Consider the following 13,136-nt stretch of genomic DNA (forward strand, 5'->3'; position numbering starts at 1 on the left):
TATTCAAAAGAAAGCAATTTATGGCATTGGATAAAGTATCGATGACAGTAGCCCATCGACTTAGTAAGTTGTACCTCTGGAGTATATGGAAGTCTCTGTATGTCCAGGATATCAATAGATTAAACAATACACATTGTAACATGTGATATTTATTTGGTCCCTTATTAGGTTTCATTATCAGCTGAGATGGCTGGGGTATAATTCTTGGAGCCAGTGAGAGATGCATGTAGATGACTAGCCATGATTCCACTCCATCCCATGGGTAAAATGCAACCAATCAAGGCAAAAGGGCATTACCTTAAAAAAAGCAAAGACTTGCAGGTGTAGGAGATCTGAGCTCATAAAAATATGATGTGGGCTGGGGTGGACAAAGTCAGAAGTCACACGACACCAGGTTATAGTCCAACAGGATAATTTGAAATCACACAAGCCTGTGTGATTTCAAATAAACCTGTTGGATTATAACCTGGTGTTGTGTAACTTTCGAAGCATATAAATAGAAATTGCTGGAGAAACTCAGCAGCTTTGGTTCTGAAGAAGAATCACTAGACTCAAAATGTTATCACTGTTTTCTATCCATGGATGCTGCCAGGCCTGTTAAATTTCTCCATCAGTTTCTGTTATGTGTGCTTCAGGGTATTACCTCCTTCTGAATATACCTTATTTTGCTTCTAAGAGTTCTCCAAGTGAGGAACCATTACTTCAGCATGAGATTGTAGTTACTGGAGTTGAAGGTAGCTGGTGATCTTTTTGAACTACATGGTCAAATCCTGCTCAAAATGTGTGATCATTACAATAATGATGCTGAAATAATTTGCCTTATTTCAGTTACTATGTTCAAAGTTCTAAGAGAATTCCAAGACATGTTTATGCGATTTTGGATACCAAATACCCATAACGTTTTTTCTGCAGAATTTGCAACATTTTCTAAAAGTTGGATATTTAAACATGTGACAACATCATATCATCACTATTCCTAGAGTATTTAAGGAAGTGGTCCTAAAAATAATGATGCATTGGTGATCATTTTTCAAGGTTCTATAGATTCTGGAATCGTTCCTGTGGATTGGAGGTTAGCTCATATCACCTCATTATTTATAAAAAGGAGGTAGAGCAAAAATTGTCAGGATTGTCAAAAATAGGATCGTCAGTCTATTATTGCAACAGGAATGTTCATTCATTTTGAAAAATACACCCAGGTGATACAAGAACAGATTAAACTCCTGGACAGTGTAGTTGGAATGCCTGAACGTATATAGACGTTACAATGCACAAGTCATAGAATCACCACACCACAAGAATTGGTGTTAGTTGATTTATGTTGTAAGTAACAGGTTGAGGATTTTCTAAACCATGTACTTTCCTAGCAGTTCTCTAAGCTGCCGATAATCCCCAAATCTCATAACAACAGCTACAATACTCAAAATTCCTGGTAGTCAGCCATCACATGCCAATTGCAGTTCTGAAGGCATCTTATCTTAATTGAAGGACAATTATTTCAAAAGTTTAATGTGTGTTTTAGTTTAGGGAAACAAACATTATTTTGAAATAATTCGATAATATATCTTTTTTTCTGTAAGATGTGACACAGGTTACACATTCATGTGTGTATCTGTGTGTGTGTCTGTGTCTGTGTGTGGTCCAGTGAAACAGCAGACTCATGGAACTCCTGCAAGGCCTGAAAGTTCCTGCTCAGAAAATATTATTGATACTCTGCCTAATAACTTTTGATTATGCCTAAAGGGGTGTTGACATAGAGTCAAAATGAGTACTTATCTAAATTCCAGCTCCCTATTTACTTAGCCATTTTAATAAACCTCTCTTTGTGGTTGTGGCCAGCACTACTCCTTTGAGGGCATATATTAAACTGATTATCCAGAACACAAATACTCTGACATCAGCTGTATTCGGCACATCTAAATTTTGAATTAGGGGCTCTGATATGCTAAAATCTCCTTATTTACATAAGCAGAGTCGCATTTTTTTTTACAGGTGGGGACACTGGAAGCCATTTTAAAGCTAGAGATTGTATTAGGCCACTTCTAATGCAGTGGTAGTGTCCCTGCCTTCAAGTTTAGACAGCAGGGGTTCAAATCTCACTGCTCCAGAGCTGTGTAATAACTATCTCTAAACAGGACAATTAGAAAATGTAAAGGTAGTGATTGGAACTTTCTATTGTAACCTGACAGGTTGTATATTTTTAGCTCAGCATTTGGTGCTTGTTCTAGCAGGAAAAGAGCATTTTGTAGAATTACTACTGAAAATGAGGGAAATCAAATTTCTAATTCACCATAAGATGGCATGAAGGTCATGAATCTCTTTTTGAGATTTCCAATCCAGAATGCAATTAATAACAGAGATTACCTTTGTAACAGTCCATTTTACCTATGAGGTTAAGGAGGCTCATGGAAATGCTAAACTGCTGTTCTTTCTTTGCAACAGTTATTTGCGATTGTTCATAACATGACATCTAACAATTCCAGTTCAAGCTCAAAAGTGAGCTGATTATACAAAACTACCTGATGTCCAGCTGTAAATTGCTTTCAGTTACAAGCCCGGTATGGTAAAATGCAAGGGGTAAAGCTTTCAGAAGCAGATCCTTGGTACGATCGCTATGTCTGAATTCTAGAATGCTCATAAAGTGGCAAAGTTCTGAACATGAAAATTTATCATGTCTGCTACTTAAATCTATTTCTGTTCAGCTTCTACTCATGAAAAAATGTACATGATTAGAAAGAATGCTCTATGCCATTTCAGCTTTGTAAAATGTTGTTATTAAGTCTGAAGTGTTAATTTTTATTCTTATTTATACAGTGCCTCATTGGCTAAAACATCAAATTGATGTTTCTGATCCTACTTTTAATTATTGCAATTTGTTACTTGTACATTAAAATAGTAATTTTAACACATAGAACATAGAACATAGAACAGTATAGCAGAGTATAGGCCCTACAGCCGACCTATTATCCTACTAAGATCAAACTACCCTGCATACCCTACATTTTACTATCATCCATGTGCCTATCCAACAGTCGCTTAAAAGTGTCTAAAGTATCTGACTCCACTATCACTGCCGGCAGCGCATTCCACACATCCACCACTCTAAGTTTGCTGAAGGGCTCTACATTTCTGTTGTTAAATTAAAAGTGGAACTATGTTCCATCTTCAGCTCTGCTTTGCTTCTACTGAGAACACATCTGTACTAATGACATTCTGCACTAGCTTGGTAAGACAATATCCATTTACAGTACACATGAAAGACTATTATGAGTACTTTCAGAAAGTTTAGGAATACGTTCAGGACAAACTTTCTAATTAGATCTGACTGGCATAGACTGAAAATTGAAAAAGGATTTCTGTACCCAGATGTCTACAAGTTAGCTTTTTAGGTGAAGATTTTTCCTGGCATGAGTGCAAGCATATTTTTCATTATCTGATACATACAGGAACGATATTCTGTAATGCCACAGTGCTGAATATTGAAAAATGAGTGTAAAAGATATTCAGAACTTATTTGATTAGACAAATACTCATGTTTCAAAGGTTTGACTACTTTTTCAAAAAGTGTGCTGTTTTGCCTGCATTGGAGTATTGCTTTGGTGCAGTCGAATGCAACTGGAGTTTGGTGAATCAAGGAGTAAGGTGAAAGAGGGAGGAGGATGATCAGTCCCTCCTTTTTGTCAAGAATCATAGAATCCTTACAGTGTGGAAGCAAGTCCACATTAAACTCTCCAAAGAGTTTCCCTCCCAGACCCACCCTCCTACCCAATCCCTGTAACACTGCATTTCCCATGGCTAACCCACCTAGCCTGTACAGCCATGGACACTATGGGCAATTTAACATGGCCAATCCACCTAACCTGCACATTTTTGGACTGTGGGAGGAAACCAGAGCACCTAGAGGAAATCCACACAGACCAGGGGAGAATGTGCAAACTCCACACAGTTGCCAGAGGGTGGAATCGAACATGGGTCCCTAGTGATGTGAGGCTGCATTTTCTCTCATTGGTGAGTACTTCTGCTTGTTAATGTCAAATAAGGCGTTGGGGAATTTGGGGCACAAGGGGAAAGAGTGACCTCAAGGAACCCTGACTGTACAAAGCACCTGAGGTCAGAGAGATAGAGAGGGAATGAGAGTGAATCTAGCGAGGAGCAGCTGAGCAGAAGGGGAATGTTTTCAAAGTTGCAGCCCAGATGCCTTCACTCACTCCAGAGGTAGAGTTCCTGAGGTAATTTCAGGATTCAAAAATGATACAAGGCAAATGGAAGCTGCTGATTGGCTGAGTAGAGACAGTGAGTATTTGTACGACTGTTATTGGTCGTAGCTTGTAAAGACTTAATTTTATGGTTTATAGCTTGTAAGGGAAATATTCTTGAATAAAAATGAAGAGAAGAAGGCTCTAAAGTAAGTGATATTATTTAATTTTAAGAGCTCTTTAAAGGTTTAATCCAAAGGGGTAAGTCATAGCAGGAGAGCTCAAAGCCAAAGTGAGGTCCTCCTGCTCTGTGTGGGAAGCTAGGCACTCTTCCAGTGCCTGGGGCAAACACATGTGCAGGAAGAGTCTGCAGCTACAGCTCCTGGAAGCCTAGCTTTGAGAGCTGAAACAGTGGCTGGGGATGCAGTGGAGCATCTGCGAGGTGGAGAGGGACATGGATAACACGTATAGAGAGGTGGTCACTCTGCGGGCTTGGATTCCACAGGCTGAAAGGGAATGAGTGACTGCCAGGCAGTGTAATGGGCTAGACAGGTAGTGCAGGAACCCCCTGTGGCTATTCCCCCACAAAACAGATATATTATTTTGGATACTGCTGGGGGGGATAGCCTTTCAGGAAAAACCATAAACAGTCAAACTTGTTGCACCATAGTTGGCTTTGCTGCACAGAAGAGAAGGTGAAAGTGTGGGAGTACAATAGTTATAGGGGAATCAGTTGTGAGGGCAAAAAACTGATGTTTCTGTGGCTGCAAACAAGACTCCACGATGGGATGTTGTCTCTCTGGTGCTAAGGTCAAGGATGTCTCAGAGCATCTGAAAGACAATTTGTAGGGGAATAGTGAGCAGCTAATGGTTATGGTATACATAAGTACCAACAACATAGGTTTAAAAAAAGGGGCTAAATAAAACATAGGGAGTTGGGAAGTAAATTGAAAAGTAGGGCCTCAAAGGTAGAGATCTCAGGATTACTGTCAATGCCACATGTTACTCAGAGTAGAAATAGCAGGATATATTGGATTAATATATGGCTGGAAAGGTAGTGCAAGGGAGAGGGTTTCACCTACCTGGGAAATTGGGACCAGTTCTGGGGGAGGTGGGACCAGTACAATTTGGACAGATATTTCCTGGACAGGACCAGGACTTCTGTCTTACAGCAAATATTTGCTCATGTGGTTGGGGCGTGTTTAAAGTAGAATGACAGGGGGATGGGAACATAAGCAGGATGACAAGGGAAAGAGAGACAATGATGGTAATAAAAGAAAGAAATGCGAAACGATAGACAGTGTAATCAAGAGTGAGAGTCAAATAGGGACACAACACAACTAAAAGTTATTATGATTAAAAATAACAAAAAGAAAAGCCTAAAGGCTTTGGACCTCAATAAACGAAGCACTTGGAATAAGGTAGACAAGCTGATGGTGCAAATCGTGGTAAATGGATATGATCTTGTAGCCATTACAGAGACATGGTTACATGGAGATCAGAACTGGAACTTAACATTCAGGGATATCTGACCTTTTGGAAGGGCAGGAGGGAAGTAATAGGTGGTGGTATAGCTCTGTTAATAAGAGATGAAATGAGGACAGTTGTGAGAGATGATCTAGGCTCAGATGATGTAGACTCCATTTGAGTGGAGATGAAAAACAGCAATGGACAGACGACGTAGGTAGGAGTAGTGTACAGAACCCCAAACAGTATGCACACTGTAGGAAAGAGTATAAATCAACAAATAATAGGACAATCTAAAAAGATTAGATCAATCATTATGGGTGACTTTAATCTTCAAGTTGATTGGGTCAGTCATGTTAGAAAGGGTAACTATGATAATGAATTAATAGAGTGCGTTGGGGTAGTTTCCGAAAGCTATGTGTCATGGAGCCTAACCAGGGAACAGGGATCTGGTAATGAGTAATGAATCAGGTTTAATAACTGACCTCAGAAAATGATCCACTGGGAAGTAGTTATAATAATAAGACAGAATGTAATATTCAGTTTAAGTCCGAGAAACATGGGTCAGAAACAACTGTGTTTAAATTAAACAAAGGGAATTACAATGAAATGAGGATAGAGTTAGCTAAAATGGACTGGACGGATAGATTATGGTTAGATTATCTATAGGAGGCCGAAGGGTGACCTTATGGAACTTTATAAGGACCATTGATAGGGTGAATAGCCAAACCTTTTCCCCAGGGTCCAAACCTAGAGGGCATAGGTTTAAGGTGAGAGGGCAAAGATTTAAAAGTGACCTAAAGGGCAACTTTTTCACGCAGAAGGTGATGCATGTATGGAATGAGCTGCCAGAAGAAGTGGTGGAAGCTGGTACAAATACAACATTTAAAAGGTATCTGGATGGGTATATGATTGGGAAGGTTTAAAGGGATATGGGCCAAATGCTAGCAAATGGATTAGATTAATGTAGAATACCTGGTCGGCATGTACGAGTTGTACTGAAGGGTCCGTTTATAGCTCTATGACTCTAAACGCCAGGTACTGACCATGTCCAACCAGAGAGAATCTGACAATTGCTATTTGACATTCAATGGCATTGTTAACATGAATTCCCCACTGCCAACATTTTGAGGATTATCATTGACCAGAAATGGAACCAGACTAGCCATATAAATACAGTAGCTGTAATTCTGCAACAGGAAACTCAATTCCTGACTTCCCAAAGTCTATGCACTATCTACACAGGACACAGTCCGGTGTGTGATGGAATAGTCCTCCGCTTGCCTGGATATGCACAGCTCCAACAATGCGCGAGAAGATTACCGCCATCCAGAACCAAGCAGCCGACTTGACTAGCATCACATCCACAAATATCCACTCCCTTCACCACCAATGCCCAGCAGCAGCAGCGGTGTATCCCATCTACAAGTTGCACTGTGGAAATTCACTATCGCTTTTTAGACAGCCTCTTCCAATCCCATGACCACCAGCAGCTAGAAAGACAACAGCAGATTCATAGGAACTCCACACCCTCAAGTTTTCCTCCAAGCTACTCACCATCTTAACATGGAAATATATCACTATTCCTTCAGTGTCACTGGATCAAAATCCTAGAAGTACTCCCATTGTTGGTTTACACCAAATGTTTTAATTGGACCTCCTACAAATTTGTCTGGTATTCAAGAACACAACTTTATCTTCAATTACCATAAAGCATCTACTATCTTTGGAGCTTCTATTTATTTGTAAGTCTTTGTTAATTGTGTATCACTGTTGAATTGTGTCAAATTCTGCTAATGAAGCTTTTAGTTGTATTTTCCATAGTGACTTACTGCTTCCAGCTCTGAAATCATTTTTTTCTTGTAAAGCACTTGGATTTTAAAATTGTTTTAAGGTTTAAAATGGTATATCATAACAATATTCTTCTATTTGGAACTTGGAAGAATTGTAAATCACGGGGCTGACAGTGTAGAACTCCAGAATGACACAGTTAAGTTAATGGAGCAGCTGGCAGATGAGTTCCAACACAGAGAAGTGTGAGGTAATGTATTTTAGTAGGAAGAATAATAAAAGATAACATAAAGAAGAGTGTACAATTCTGAAAGTGTTGCAGGAGCAGAAGAGGCATGGAGTACAAGAGCAAGGAGGTGATGTTGAAATTGTACAAGGCACTTGTTAGACCTCAGCTGAGGTATTGTGTGCAGCTTAAGGTGCCACAGTCTGAGAAAGATGTGAATGCATTGGAGAGAATACAGAAGCAGTTTGCAAGAATGGTTTGAGGAACTTCAGTTATGAAGAGAGATCGGGGAAGTTGGGACTGTTCTCCTTGGAGCGAAGAACGTTGCAAGGAAATTTGACAGCAGTTTCCCCAATGATAAGTGGGCTGAATAGAGTATACGGGGAGAAATTGCTCCTGCTTAAAAAGGAACAAGAACAAGAGGGCATAGATTTAAAATGATTTGCAAAATCAGCAAAAGTGACATGAAAAATAACATTTCACTCAGTGAGTAGTTAGGCTATAGAATATGCTGCCTGGAAGTGTGATCAAGGCAGAAACATTTGAAGCATCCAAGATTGGATGATAGTTTGAACAAAAAAGAAATGTGCAGGGAAATGGGGTAAAAACAGTGGAATGGCACCAAGTAATAATTTTCAATTGAAGAATCAGTACAGGCACAATGGATTGAATGGCCTTCTTTACTGTAACATGGCCGAAAGAGCTTAAACGGACGAGGTAGTGCCTGACATCACGCTCCTTGCCCGCTATGAAGAGAAAACACTGCCCCTCACATGAAAAGGCTGAGGTCTGTCCTGCAGGGAGGCTAAGACATCCATGACCTACCAACTGAGTAAGCAACACTCTTCATTCCATTACAACTCTAACAGTAACCCCGCTGTCAGTGTTATTCATTACACATAACTTCCAACCATTGGCTGCGATGCCTTCTCTTCCTTGTGTCTTACAGACACCAGCAAGATGTCTGTGATCTTGATGGAGAAATGGCTAGAGAATACTTCCTTGACCTCTGAGAATGAGAGATCTAAGTCTTCAGAGGAAGTGTAAGCATGGCTGCCTCTTGCACCTCCCATTAGCTCAGAAACTGACTATTTGGTGGCAACGTCACACTTCGATAGTTTAGAAACATAATCTGGTGAACACCTCACTGCGACAGGTCCACAGCTGTGAGGGAGAAAATGTCCCAGGTGACTGGCAGCTGGAGGGTTGCTGGACTCCAGGCATTTGCCCAGCGCAATGCAGGAGAGGACCCTGCGGTGTCAACGATCAGGGACTTCACCCACATTTGCAGGGAGGAACAGGAGTAGCAGTCAGGTATGTAGGAGACAATGGCCTCATTGTATAGCTGCACTCCTACAGCCTCTGGACAATGGGAACCCAGTTGCCTCAATCATGTTGGCTGTCTGCAATGGACATGTTGGTGGTTGCCATGGAGAGCCAAGTCCAGCATCCTTCAGGTCTGCTGGAGAGGTACAGACCTGCACTCAAACAATCGTAGAATCCCTATAGTGCAGAAGAGCATTCTACCCAGGCCCACTGGCCCTCTCTATCCACACATTCACCGTGGTTAACCCACCATAGCCTGCACATCGCTGGACACTACAGGGCAATTTTTAGCATGGCCAATCCACCTAACCTATACGTCTTTGGACGGTGGGAGGAAACCAGAACACCTGGAGGAAACACATGCAGACCCACGGACAATGTGCAAACTCCACCCTGACAGTCAGCTGAGGCTGAAATAGAACCTGGGCCCCTGGTGATGTGAGGCAGCAGTGTGTCACTGTGACACATCACCCCAACCATTGGGCCTCGGGACTAAAGACATGGCCACGCAGGAAGGGAGAACCTAGTGCACATTCTAGGTACTCTTATCTCACAAGGAAACGGGATGGTGGCAAGAGGCACCCAGCCAGAGGAAGAACTACACATAGACCCTTCAGATGTCTCCTTTCAGGACACTGCAGAGTCAGCTGGCTCTCCATAGCCTATCTACCTCTGAACCTTTGATGTCGAATCCTAGGGGCTCCGCACCTCTGGCATTAAGACCATCAGCATGTTTTTGGTCATCTATGCACCAACACCCCCCGGAGTCACCCAACCAAACTTACAAAACCAATGGTCTCCACTGCCAAATAGACTCCCTCCACTCCAACTGATGGACCAGTGGCAACTCTCAGATATTGTTGGAATGACAGAAAAATAAATCTTTGAGTGGACTTTAGTAGCGCAATGACGGCATGTTATATGTAAAGCTTCACGTTTGGATAAATTTTATTGGTATACAGCACACACTGATCAATGCACAAACGTGTCAGGAATAAGGGGGCCTGCAGAGCTGTTTCCTAAATAGAGCATGGGTCTGCCTATAATGTTCTTACCTCACATGGTGGGTTAGGTGGCCCCTTCCCTCACTGGTTAAGATGCTTACCCTGCCCACTCCATTTTCTTTCACATTACTGGGTTAGATTTCCAGCATGATGGAGGGTGACAGACACTCTCTTCAGCCAGTAGCTTCCAGCCTCCTGAACATCTGGACTGTCTTCCTGTAATTGTTTCCTATGAATGGCCTCACTTCACATCAACCTAGATCCCTATGCAACATACCTGCATCAACCTATATCTGTCCACCTACTTCTCCCACATCCTGACATATGAGATGGCCATGTCAGGTGGAGTTAGACAATGTGCCCCACCTGGAAGCGAGGATTCTCCTGAATGTGGACAAATCACTCAGCTCCCAAACCCTAGCATGAACCCCCTTCCCATTCATGTTCTTTCAAGTTTCCCCTTCCCCTTTCTCTGCCCACTTTCTAAGCTGTCATACTGCAGCCCACAATCCCCACTTGTGTCTCCTTCTCTCAGCTGTGCCCCGCCCCTCCCCCAACCCCTTATTTGTCTGGACAGAATGGCTCACGAACTCCACACCTCCTCACCCCCCACCCCCCACAACCTCTTGAGTGACCTAACTGGACAGGCACAACTGATTAGTGCCCAGAGACCTGACTCATGCCCGCACATAGCCCTGACCATGTTGGTTCCACATCCACAGACTGGTTGCTATGATGCCACAAGACTGACTATGATCTACTCCATGGACTGCAGAGGCATGGACTCCTTCATGAAAAACACCCTGACTCAACACCAAATTATGACTAACCCCTTGGCTTGGTATTGCTGGATGCCATTGACTTAACACACTGGAATCACCTGACTGATGGATGCCTCAATGTGATACAGTCAGGATTACGTTCAAGAGACTTTGAGGCATAACTGTTAGCTTGCCGCATGCTGTATATTTGCTGCATGGTGCAGGTGTGAGATTGACGTAGCGCAATGTCGTACAGCAATATGTACATTCCTTTGGCTGAGGACTAGTGAGCAGCAAGGCAAGCTGCCTGCTTGTTACGCTGCACTGATAGGCAAAACAAGGCACAGCAAGACACAGCAGGAAGACTGTGGGCATTGCTGTAGGTGCTCAGTGAGCAAGTGCTAAGAAAGCAAGTGGGCAGCCTGATTCAATTTTTGAGCTGAGTTCCTCTCTCTGTGCATCGTGTCCTTGCAGCAGCCTTTCTCTGCTGTTTGATGGTGAGCCCTGTAATGGCGGTCTTTGCTTCCTAAGTGAATCAGAGAGGTGCCATGAGGATTGTGAGGGTTTGACAAGTATCAGATGCTAATGTCCATGGATGAGGAGTTATGTGCAATCAGTACCACTGTCCTGCCCTTAGCTGTTGTTGCAAGATGAGAAACATGGAGGCTCTCTGCACCTGGTACCAAGTTGAAGTTAGCAATATGCACTCTGACATGTATGTCGAGTATTCTTGGTGTCTAGGCTGCTCATAGTTGGTGGTAGAATAGGAAGCGGAGATGAAATGTGCAGTTAATAAGGTCATTGACTAACAATAATGCCCCTCAACAGAAAACATGCCATTCCTTAATAAGTCGCTCCTGACATCGAGGTAAGCCTGGCCAGGTTCCTCAGTCAATCCTGCCATATTTCCTCCCATCGTCGACATCACTGAGGCTCTTATAAGATATCACTTGTGATATTTATTTTTGCTTCCAATATCCCTACCTTTGATATGAAAGTATGGCTTGTTTTAATTTTTGCGGTCATATCTTATGGGATTTGTTTGTGACTGCACTGGAGCTCATTTTACTTGGAACTACTCTTGTTGTATTTTTCAAGCTTCCCAGCCTATGATTTGCACTGTTCAGCTGAGTTAAACCTTTTCACTTCATGCTCTAACCTACTGCTGGAAGTCAGATGTCCAGTTGCACTTCAGCTGATCTTGGACTCAGATATGCTCCCTTAATGCCCAAGTTTGATTATCTGTAGTCTCATAACTCATGCTGGAAATCAAACCCACTATTCCTAGAGTCATCACATAAGCTAAAGAACTTAAAATAAGTATTAAAATATGTTTCCCAATTTACCTGATTTCCAGAATCAGGTTGATAGAAAGCGTGGACCAAGTTTCTGTACTAAACGAAATTTACTATTTATTGCAAGCAACTAGGTTCTAGCTACAGGTAAGCATTTATAAGTTGATGGCATTTAACACCATAAAACAAAAATCTAATCCCTTTGTACAACCCTCCCCTCTTACACGCGCATTCACACACACAGACAAACAGTCAGGGAAATGTAGGTTTGAATTTCAGAAGAAGAGTCACTGGACCTGAAATGTTGACACTACTTTCTCTCCAATGATTCTGCCAGATGTGCTGAGTTTCTCCAAGTGTTTTAGTTTTTGGGAGGGAAGACAGGTTACAAGCAAAGGAAAACTCGGACACAGTTCAGTGGTTTCTATTACAGGTCCCTGAGATGATCATTATGATTCTTATGCAGGTCAGAACGTTATTGTGCAGTTATCCTTGTTTAGATGCTTCCACTGGTTTACAAGAGACACGAGATGGCTAGTTCACTTACAGAAGGTTTCTGACTTGTCAGTTCAAAATCAGAGCTTACAACAATTGCTAAAGGAAAGGCAAACTGGTTTTCTTCAGGTTTAAGATAAATTTTGATTACAAAGCGCAGAGAGACAGCTGCTGTGCTGGTGGGAATCTAAACATTTCTCCCCAGCCCTATGCTTTTCATTTACTGAGAACCAAACACAGAGTTGATGGCAAGCAAAAGGCATTGATACTTGGTCACTGGTCCATAGACCAACCAACTACTTGTAACCACTCAACTTCACTGTTACAGAACCTTTTGGCTCCAATTTGTCTGCAACCACTTCAATTGCCTCTTGTTTGAATAGCTGTTTATACAATGAGTGACAGATCACTTGTTTTTTAAAACATGCTGCAATCCTATAAAATGTTGATTTTAAAATTGTTCTTTCTCATTTCAACCCACAATTTTAAAAATTAGAAAGGATAGTGTCTTTATCATAGCCCATGGTCAGCCTTCCCACCACCACCCCCAACCCCCACCCAGCCACCCACCCCCG

Source organism: Rhincodon typus, chromosome 5 (genome assembly GCF_021869965.1).
Source record: "Rhincodon typus isolate 14 chromosome 5, sRhiTyp1.1, whole genome shotgun sequence".
NCBI lineage: Eukaryota > Metazoa > Chordata > Chondrichthyes > Orectolobiformes > Rhincodontidae > Rhincodon > Rhincodon typus.